At 27.6% G+C, this 10,422-nt stretch overlaps 1 long non-coding RNA gene across 2 annotated transcripts; it reads right to left on the bottom strand.

Moving 5' to 3' along the window:
- Window positions 1-7,163: 7,163 nt before the first annotated feature.
- Window positions 7,164-10,157, bottom strand: LOC136078259 (uncharacterized). Of its 2 annotated transcripts, XR_010637649.1 has the most exons (4): window positions 10,024-10,157; window positions 9,619-9,800; window positions 9,482-9,544; window positions 7,164-8,577 (listed from the first exon to the last, which is right to left on the bottom strand). It is a non-coding gene; the product is annotated as an uncharacterized LOC136078259 (long non-coding RNA). The 2 variants fall into 2 exon arrangements; XR_010637648.1 differs by lacking the exon at window positions 7,164-8,577 and having other exon boundaries at window positions 9,413-9,544.
- Between the last annotated feature and the right edge of the window lie 265 nt (window positions 10,158-10,422).

The following is a 10,422-nucleotide window of genomic DNA, read 5'->3' as shown; positions in this document are numbered from 1 at the left end:
AACATTATTATAGTGTTAGGTGCCAGCCCTGAATTTCCCGTTTGTTGCACAATTATACGAAAACGTTTTTTTGATGAAAGCGGTGATGAAATAAATGAACGTTTTAAATCTACGCCAGGTATGGTAAGTAAAAACTTTCATTATCTTGTAAAAAACTAATTTACACCAAATTCAACGCTGTATTTAAATAAATGAAGTAAAAAGTCTGATGTTATTAGTGGTGAAGATCTTTTAAATGGAGTTTCATTATTTCGACACATAATAGAAGAAAAGCGTTTAATATCAAATCGTTAAAATTGTTAACTTGTATAGAAAATAAATATAACAAAATATTGCCCGACAGTCATATTGGACATTTTTAATATAACTTTTTTAAATAGGATTTATTTAAACTCTTACTGTAACTACGGCTACTGCTTAACGATCCTTCGGCAAATTAAAATAAGTTCAAACTTATTTACTATTTACAATGGTTTAAGATAAACAAGATGGTTTATGACTTAACGCATTAGCAATTTTATCCGTGGAGAATCCAGAAGCAAAAATGACAGATTAATAGACTAAATAGAAAAGCGGACTTTGGGAGGTTTGGGAAGGAGTTTGGGAGGTGCAATTTATAAAAAATAAACAGTTTTTAAAATAACTAAAACACAACTATATTGTGGTTATTCAAACTTTTGTTAAATCTTAGTTGACGATTTTTTTTATTTTTTTTATTTTATAAACTTTTTATTTAAACCGACTACTGAAAAAAAAGCAAGCCTGTAAATACTAACCTTATTTATATGTATATATTTATTTATAAAAATATAAAACTATTTATGCACCCAGACCAGCAAACTAGACATCTTGCTTACTATACAAACTTTGGAAAATTTTGCATTTCGTTTCTTGGAGCTTTTCAGTGGTATAAAATAATTCAAAAAAATTTTTAAGAAATAAAATTAGTCCAAAAAATTTCTTAGAAATGTAGTTATCGCTCCTTTTAAACAAAAACTAAAAAGTATAATATTTTCAGTTAATGAAATAGATTTGCTTTTTTAAATTTTCATTTTATGTTTTCTAGATGTTGCTTTCTTCAGTACTTTATTGCTAGTTATATTTTATTCTAAAAATAAACTGTGATTTTATGTACTAATTCAGTAAATTTTTTTTATTGAAAAACGTTATAAATAGTTTGATGAAATATAATTAGTAAAATGTCTTAAGTGAATGAGTTTATGAGTCTATAAATGCATATATTTATTTTTATATACATATGTGTATTAGGGTGCAGTGAATTTTAGTTTTTTTTACAATTCATTTAGCCTGGGTGTGCAAAAGTTGTCTATTCATTTCAGAAATACTCTGGAAAAATATCAATGCTCTAGGAAATTATCTTGAGGTGCCCCAAGACCTTTAAAATTTTAATGGGTCCCTAATATTATATAAAAAAAAGTTTTTCAAAAGTATGTCATGTTGGGTCTCAAAAGAAGCAAAATTTTAGAAAATTTCAAAAATAACAAATATTTTATAAAAAAATTATAATTTTTTTGAAATTATTATCAAAAAAATAAACATTTTCATTTTCAAAACGTCATTTTTTCTGCAATAAACTATAATATAACAATTTTTTTTTTAATAATTGTTTTCTTATAAAACAATTTTTATAAAATTTTTATAAAATTTTGCTTCTTTTGAGACCCAACATGACACACTTTTGAAAAACTTTTTTTTATATAATATTAGGGACCCATTACAATTTTAAAGGTCTTGGGGCACCTCAAGATAATTTTCTAGAGCATTGATATTTTTACAGAGTATTTCTGAAATGAATAGACATCTTTTGCACACCCAGGCTAAATGAATTGTAAAAAAAACTAAAATTCACTGCACTCTAATGTGTATGTGTATATATACATGTGTATGTGTGTGTATACTGTAATACCTAACATGCTGTAATATCGCCTGGGCAAGTACCAATCATACAAATTTAAAAAAGCTTTTTAGTAAACAAAAACATGTATGTTGAAATATATTTGGAGCAAATAATGCGAAACCCTGTGAGCCTTTATTGTTTATACTTGGTGCTTTAAATATTTATGTAATAAATTTACATGAAATTTTAGTTTTTATGTATAGAACTAAGCTAGGAATGTCGCAAAAAATACTTGAATCCTATTTTAGTGAAATCTGCTATAAATATAGCACAAGGTATATATATAGTCAACAACTTTGCTGTCCCAAGATATCGTTTAAAATTGAGTTTATACTCAATAAAATATCGTGGGCCATATTTATGGAATTTATTTTCAGATATTACAAATAAAAAGAAAAACTCTTAATCGATTTAAAAAAGAATCTAAACGCTTGTTCTTATTTATGGATCTCACTATGCTAGATTTTAAATGTTTCTTTTAAATAAAGTAAAGCTCGAATAAAAAATTAAGATAACTCATTTAAAAGAATGTTATTATCACAACCAACCATTACAAAGTTTATTAATGATATTACCCTCTCGATATAAATATATGAATATATCTCTTTTTTTCATCTTTTTTTTTATTATTACAAGTGTATGATCGTTTTTTTTTGCAATTACAGCTGCCTTCTTTTTCTTTATGCAACAGCAGGTAGTGTAAGCTTTTTAGCGATTACTAATCACTACTTTGTATATTTACGCCAATATAATATGATATTTATAAACCATGATTTTATAAAAATAGGGCTCGGTGATAAGACCATTAATAACATTCCATCATGTTACTGTAGTATGGATATAAGTTTGAAATTACATATTTTAAAAATTAAATGAGATTTTTTCTTCAATTCTTTTTTAATTCAAATAAATTAAATAATTACTATATAAATTTATTATAAAGTAATAATAAATTAGAAAAATTAAAAACTGAAATATTGAAATGAAAACAAGTCTTCATATGTATCAAAAAAAAGATGTGCCCAAAATAAACAAACCGCATCAACAAAATTAAGTAACTATAAGAACAAAAAAAATTATAATACACAAAAAATGAAAAAAAAAAAATTAATATTTTGTTGACAATCCTTTAGCTTTTAAGCATTCATTGATCCGTTTCGGCATAGAATTCACTAAAATCTTAGTAATATCTTTGGTATTGTGGTTTATTCTCCTCCGGCTAATTGCCATACAGAGACCACCATACCAAGGCACGCAAAGACATGTTCAGCCCCCCAAGAAGGAGCGTCATAACCGCTTTACGGCCGAGAGTAAAGTGAATTTTTGGAAGAACGAAGTTATCATAGAGTAAAAGATAGAAGTAGTCGTGTTAGAAAGATAGCATAAAGAAAGCGGACAGGATTGCACATGATGTTAGATTGTGCAATAGGTGGAAAACATGCTGAAATTAGGTTAACCTAATGACAGCAATCGGATCAACACAGGGACTAAAAAGTTTCAGTATGTGTTTTTTTCCGTAGTTCCGTAGTAGTAATTCTTAGTAATATCTTTTGGAACATTATTTAGTAATTTCGTTACTTCTTCTTCCAGCTGGTCCAGATCTTTTATTTTAATTTTGCCAAGATTGTGGTCTAACCAACACCACAAATTCTCTATGCAATTGTGATCTGGACTATTGGCAGGCCAAGACATGACTTTAATGTTGTTTTCTTCAAACCATTGCTTGCAAATCTTAGCAGTATGACATGGAGCGTTATCTTGTTGGAAGATAATTCCCGTGTCTTTTCGGAAAAAGTCAATAGAAGGCATCAAATAATTATCCAATATGTCTAAATACCTTTGAGAATCAAGCTTGTCATCAAACAGTTTGAAGCAACCGACACCTTTATTGTTCATTCAGGCCCAGATGCCTATACTGCCACTACCTTGTTTTTTCTATACATAGAACAATCTGGGCGCATTCTTTCATGTGACATTCTTTTCAGCATCACTCGGTTTTTTCTTGAATTAACCTCAATGTTCATTTCATCGCTGAAAAGAACGTTGTGCCACATGCTCTTAGACCAAATTTTATGAGCTAAGCACCAGTTTTTTCTTGCTTTTTGATGTTTTTTTGATAGACGGGGTTTTTTGCAAGCAGCTCGCCACAAGTAATTATGTTTTTGTAGTACTCTTATAATTGTTCGAGTACTAGCAACAACACCAGAAGCTTCCTGCTATTTTCGACTGAGATCAGTAAATGATAACTTTCTTTTTTTTTTTCACTATGCGAATAAGTGAACATTCATTTCTTTCATTTGAAATGCTGGGTCTTCCCAGTATTCATGATATCGGTTGATTATTCTGCTAACAGTTGGATGCGTTGTGTTTAAATGTTTTGCAATTTTTTTCATTGAGGCGTTTTGTTCATTCATAGCTATGATTTTACATTTTGTCATATTATCAATAGTTTTTCCAGTCATTTTGATTTTTTTATTGCTGAAATGTTGTAGTTGCTAATTAAATGCTAAATTTCATACTTCATTTACACAAACTTTTTAAATATTTATAACAATTTAAAAAAAACTCTCTAACAATAGTTATTAATATGCAAATAACTTCAAAATTTTACTTAAAGGCAAACGCAGTTTTGAAAGAATTTTGAAATAATAGAGTGAATAATTAAATTTGGCCATTATAATTATTTTAGATTATGAGGTAAGTGTTAAAAAAAACCAAATGATTAGCGCATCGATTGATACTTTTATGAATATCTATATTTATTTAAAAGAAAATATGATACTCATCAATTTACACTTTTTATATTTGAAATTAGTCAAACAATCATTGATTTATTATCAATCAAAATCGAATAATATCAAAAAAATCATGGTGGATTGTTATTTATGGCCAATACTGTATATATGAAAATTGTATTTATTGTAGAAGGCAAAGTAAACAAAATCTCTATATATTTATGCGTCAGTGACGGATCTAGGGGATTGGATGAGAGGTATGCACCCCATTTCCTCCCCTCCTCACCAGAATCTGAAAGTCCTGAAATATCTTTAAAAATAGAGGATCTTTTTTTTAAGGAGACGCAAATGAGATACAAAATACCATGTTTTACCACAAAAAATAAAAAATGTTTTGTGGGTTTGTGTGCGCATATGGTGTTATGTATGCACGTACGCCTAAGTAATTAGTATGACCTTTATAACTAACCTATTTGCCTAAAAAAGGCTGAAGTTACTCAATCTCGATGCACGAGGGTCAAAGAAGAACTTATACAAAACGTCAAGTGGAAATATTCATCATATGACAATAAAAATTAATTTCATGAAATTGACTTATTTAAAAAAATTTTGGTAGATTTAGTTTACTCAATAATGCATTTCCTGAAATGTTTTACAATGGTTATAAAAAAAAATTTCGACAAGACAATCGTGAAAGACTGAAAAGAAGATGCAAATAAAACATCAAAGGTTAATGATTCTGCAGTGAAGCCTACCATATTTCAAGTTAATTTAATCAGAACTTCAAATACTATTTTAATTAGCAAACTATTTTGTATGTGCTTACATCAATTTTTTATCGACGCGTCTAACGATAGCGGTTCTCATGACAAGACCTCAAAGTCTTTTTTGATTTTTTGCGTTCTTTATTTTTATTTAATTTCTATCTTTATTTTAACTTAATCTTTAATAGTAAATTTTTTTTTATTAACTTTCTACATATCTGTATAAAAATTGTAATGTAATAAAGAATAAAAAAAAAAAAAACGAAAAAGAAAAAAAGACGCCTATTCAAAAATATTACAAATAAGCTTTAATATTTCAAAGAGCTTCATACATTTTAAAGTTACAATTAATGTTAAAAATGAAATTTAATGACAAAGGTATTTATTACTAATTTAAAGAAAGCTTACATACTTAAATACAAAATGGCATACGGATTAAACCAAAAAATGTGTTCATATTGCTTATTTTGCATTAAAAGTTGTTTTGTGAAAATGATTATAAAAAAATAGGAGTATACAAAATTATAAATATAAACTATAGATTTATATATAAAATATGTTAAAAAACTTAATTCTGATAAACATTATATGCATAGTTAAGCTAGGCAAAAAATATATCGTTAAATCTACCCAAAATTTTACACTTCGCCAACATAAAATACAACATTGTGCAAACGTTGGTTTTTATTGTTGACGACGTTGCATTTGTAACCAAAATCATGTAAAAACAACTTTGGCAATTAATGTTGTGCCAAATACAATTCACGACATTTTTCTAACGTCTTAAAACGTTAGAAAATTGTTGCGAGTTGCAGTTGGCACAACATTTAACCTTTTACTAACTTACATCAGTAAAAAGTTAGAACAAACGTTCTAGCTAGGCTGAGTGTATATACTATTTTTAGTGAAGTTTAAATATTATTTTTTAGTGAAGAAGTGTATATATCATTTTTTGGTGAACTGTATATATATTGTTGACAACGTTGCATTTGTAACCAAAATTATATTTTTGTTTTTGAAAAAGAGTGATGCATTTGGCAAGTTACAGTAAGATTATTAACTGAAGGTTTTTACTGAACAATGACGTTATGTACAAAAAAATTTTCTCTTTCTAGAATAGTTATTTTGCTGTTTTTTTTAATTTAGCCAATATATGACTTCCAATATATGACTTCCAATATATGACTTTCAATATATGACTTTCAATATATGACTTTCAATATATGACTTTCAATATATGACTTTCAATATATGACTTTCAATATATGACTTTCAATATATGACTTTCAATATATGACTTTCAATATATGACTTTCAATATATGACTTCCAATATATGACTTTCAATCTATGACTTTCAATATATGACTTTCAATATATGACTTTCAATATATGACTTTCAGCTGTCAAAATAAAGCATTTTAAACTGTCAAAATAAATCATTTCAAATGTCATCCTTAAATACTTAAAAATCACTTATAAAAATGGTTAATGATAACAAACTTGAAGATCTATAAAGTAAAGTAAAAGATTTCAGTCTTTTAACCCTCTACCAGGCACATTATGACCAAGATGCTAATAAAAAAATTTTAATGAAATTTCTGTTAGAGTATGGCTTAATGTTCTAGTAAAAATTGTATTTTTTTAATTTATATATATAGTTGTTACCATTTTATTATTTGTTGCAAACATGCAACTTTGCCGTAAAGAGGTATTGAAAATAACCATTTTTGGAAAAAAACAGACGTTTGAGGTATTTAATATTTATTAACGAGATATTAAAAAAAATAATAATAAACTGCTGTAGTTTTAAAATATTTTCCTCTGGCTATATTAATTTAGGTGTTTTCTGATTTTATTGTACATGGAAGTCTTTGAAGCAGTTTTTATCCTTGTTCAAGCAAAGCTTTATTTTACATTTTGAGCAAGTAAAAGGTCATGTTACATATTTTGCATTTTCTCCTTTTGTCATTGATTTCTGACCAGTGACAGAATCCATCGTATCTTATATCACAGATTGGTTTTAGGTTAGATGGTTTCCTTCTAAGTGTGTTGGCAGATGAAAGACTTCTTTTTGGACAACCAATTTTTTTTTCAGGATCTTTGTCTTTAAGATTCAATGCTGTTGCAACCTGTGAAATAAATCTTCTCAAGAATAGTTGTTTCTTTTTAGGCACTTTAAATTCAGAACAATGTTTTTGGTGTAACGTTCATGCATTAATTTTTGATACGTCAATACAGTGAAAAATTAATTTTACGTACTAACGCTTCTTAGTGTTGATTCTCGTTCGGTATAATGATATTAGCATATCTGCCAGATCTACAATACCCATTGATGCATTAAATTTAAAAAGAATTTCAGGAGCTGTGACATCAACATATATCTTCTTCTTACTGTCAAACCTTTTGACTTTGGTAGATCCGGCAACACCTGCGTGCGTCGATCCAAGCGTAACAGCTTTGCTATCAAACCATTTTACTAAATGTATTTCTGAATTCTGTTCTACTCGATAGTCCCATAATCTTCTTCCTTGAGATTTTAGTTCTTTTTCAGATAAAAGTAGACATTTTATAATTCGATTATTACGGAAAGTTCCTGTTGCAAATTCAGTTCATAAGGCAATTGTAATTTAGAAAACCAGTTGTCGAAGAAAATACGGAATTTTTTATGCTTGGACATTTTTTGTTCTAGTCTTAGTATTACATCTTCAGCACCACAACTTTGGCTACCTGCACTATTAGTACCTGCATAAACAAAGAAGTTGTATATGAAGTCTGACTTTCCTGCTCTAACAAAACTTTTAAAACCCTATTTGTGGATTTTTTTTGGCATATACTGGCGTATCCCACTGCGCTTAGTTTTGGCAGGTATCATTTGCTCATCTGGAGATTGGTCTCGCTCTTGTTCAATTTTGATGCAAACAGCATCCAATACAGGTTTTCCCTTAAACAATTTTCCAGAGCGTTCATTCTTTTTAGTATTGTCAACTGCATACAATTACCTTCTTAGACATTCATAACTCTTTAAACATCAGCAGCAGCAGTGCATCGAAAATCTGTTGATAAAAATGATTCCTAGCTAGGGAGGCGAACAAATGACATTAGCAGTTGAATTCCTAAAAACTGCTCAATCTCCTTAAAATTTGTGGCTATAGTAGAACCTGTCAAATAAACAAAATGTAGAGATTACTTTTTTCTACCAAATTATGTGTGAGGCTATCATCCCAAAATATTTTATTCTGATGGTGTCATGTCATCACGTTCTGGTAAAGAAAATATTTCTTCCTTGAACGCTACATCAAATATTGGTGGGTTTTTTTTCTCCATCTATAGACAGGCTTCTTTGTAGATTTTCTTTTTAGCAGAGTAACATCGCCCCCATAATCATTAAAATATAATTGCGGTAATATGTAATATATATATATACATATATGTATATATATATATATATATATATATATATATATATATATATATATATATATATATATATATATATATATATGTATACATATATATATATATATATATATATATATATATATATATATATATATATATATATATATATATATATATATGTATATATATATATATATATATATATATATATATATATATATATATATATATATTATTTATATATATGTGTGTGTATATATATTAGGGATGTATCGGAATTTTTTTATGACTTGTCACATAAATCTGGCTGTGCTAATAAATTATAAAATCATTATCCTACAGAGTAATGAAGAACTAGGTAAACCGAGGTGAAAAATGCAAATGTAATTTTTGCAAATGCATTTGCAATACTACTATTTCTGCAAATAAAATAACATTTGTATTTTTTACCTAGGTTTACCTATAGTTCTTCATTGCTCTGTTGAATAATGATTTTTTGATTTATTTGTACAGTCTGTCAAATGTCATAAAAAAAAAGTAAAAAAATAATTTTAATTCCACCCAGAAGCAAATTGATTTAAAAGAAAAAAAATCCGGCAGGAATTCCGGTACATCCCTAATATATATAATGTTTATGTATATCTATTATTTAGTTTGATATACCATGACTCTTCAGCTGATAAATTCTTTTTGAATGGTTAAGAAGCATTTTCTTCTTCTTCAACCCTAAAGATAAGGAAATAGAATAAAATAAAACATTAAACCTCAAAGCAATTTGATCACAGTCAAAATTGACTCACTTTGATTCTTCAGAACTGAAAACAACATGATCAATATCGAGTTCTGCCTTATTCCCTAATTCATCTGATTCTACAAGGTCTGATAACACAGAAATAGAATTTGGTTCAAGCACATGGTTAATAGCTTCTTGTACAGTAAAATTTCGAATTCTGCATATTTTTGTTGGAGCTACCGGAAAAAGCTTAAATAAAAAAATTTTGATCTTTGTACCTTAACACGAATGTTGCGTATTTGCAACAAATTAATTAGAAGATCAATATAACAATCTCTTATGTTTGTTTAAGTTTTTAATGACTTTTTTATGTAACTTCAATCTTTGAACATATCAATTTCGTGCATTTAAGCACCAGCTAGGGTTTTCGTGTGACAAAAAATAATCATTATAGGTAGTAACTAAAACTTACCAAAAACAGCAATTCTATTATGAGCTGCCATTAGTACCTCATGCTATCTCGTGCTTCGGTTGCGTCAAAACAGTAAAAAAAAAAAGTCTAAAATGCATGTTTCAAAATAACTTATATTTTAGATGAGATTTAATACTAAAACATTTATCATCAAATCATTTGTTTCCAATATGCAACAAAAACGGGAAAAGGGTTAAAGCCTGTTCTTTGTAATTTTTGTTATAAATGATTGTTTAAAGATTGACAATATTGTTTTAAGCGTAAAAAGATAGCATGCAGTGAATAAAAAAATATTCCTTTTAAGGTGGCATTAAAACCTTAAATTCTTATATATATATATTTTTTTTTTTATTTTTTATTTTTTTTATATATGGTAGATTAGGGTAATATGAGCACCTT

Source organism: Hydra vulgaris, chromosome 03 (genome assembly GCF_038396675.1).
Source record: "Hydra vulgaris chromosome 03, alternate assembly HydraT2T_AEP".
NCBI lineage: Eukaryota > Metazoa > Cnidaria > Hydrozoa > Anthoathecata > Hydridae > Hydra > Hydra vulgaris.
The sequence above is the reverse complement of the archived record's forward strand: the minus strand, read 5'-3'. Positions and strand labels throughout refer to the sequence as shown.